Source organism: Bombus affinis, unplaced genomic scaffold (assembly GCF_024516045.1).
Source record: "Bombus affinis isolate iyBomAffi1 unplaced genomic scaffold, iyBomAffi1.2 ctg00000110.1, whole genome shotgun sequence".
NCBI classification, from domain to species: domain Eukaryota; kingdom Metazoa; phylum Arthropoda; class Insecta; order Hymenoptera; family Apidae; genus Bombus; species Bombus affinis.
Genome location: NW_026108848.1, coordinates 415,001 through 415,915, shown reverse-complemented (window position 1 = coordinate 415,915; position 915 = coordinate 415,001). Strand labels below are relative to the sequence as shown.

Sequence of the window (915 nt, the reverse complement as noted above, 5' to 3'; positions counted from 1 at the left end):
TCGAAGGCACCAAGGGACAGAGAGAGACAGAGGTAGAGTTTCGTAGTGTCTCCCGTGAACACGATAGTTTATATATCGAGCATGCGTACGAATTGCACGGTCTCGACACGACCGCGACGAACGCCGACGAGCGTCCAACAATCGCTCGTACGTCGCGTACGTTCTCTCGCGTCCGCTCTTGTTCGTATCCTTCTTCGTGCGCTTCCTCCGACTCTGAAACGTTCTACGTATCGTAAGAACGACGGCGGGTTGTCGAAGGCACCAAGGGACAGAGAGAGACAGATAGAGAGGAACGACACGCAACGCAAGCAGTCTTAGGTTTACGTGAGCAACCCTCAGCCAGGCGTGGTCCAGGAATTGTATCCGTGGACCGCAATGTGCGTTCGAAATGTCGATGTTCATGTGTCCTGCAGTTCACACGTTGACGCGCAATTAGCTGCGTTCTTCATCGACCCACGAGCCAAGTGATCCACCGTTCAGGGTAATCTTTTCATATATTTTTTAAAACTCTTGTACTCCATGTACTCTTAATACTCGGTTCGAGCGAAGCCGAGATCCGACACGACCGACCAACGGGAATCGGACGCGCAGAAGTCGCCGGAAGATCGACGACACGAAAACGTTCGAAAATGAAATCCGACGAACGCGCGAAGATACGCGCGTCCGCCGGCCGGGCGAAAAGTACATTATGATATATAACAACCATCGAGATCGAAGCTCCGTTCGTCAGGAAACGACGGGGATATAACACCCGATTCTGAATCCTCTGTGCAGCACACGATCTCGCGAAGAAATACGCACGGTGGCTAGCCCATATATATATATATGTGTGTGTGTGTATATATAATACGATATGCATTCCTCTCGTCCAATTATTCAAGAAAAAGAGCGTGCGCCTCCATCGTTCGGGTGATG

General features: G+C 50.8%; 1 non-coding gene across 1 annotated transcript; it reads right to left on the bottom strand.

The window, feature by feature from the left end:
• Positions 1-329: 329 nt before the first annotated feature.
• Positions 330-484, bottom strand: LOC126927426 (5.8S ribosomal RNA). The gene has a single exon (XR_007715476.1). It is a non-coding gene; the product is annotated as a 5.8S ribosomal RNA (ribosomal RNA).
• Between the last annotated feature and the right edge of the window lie 431 nt (positions 485-915).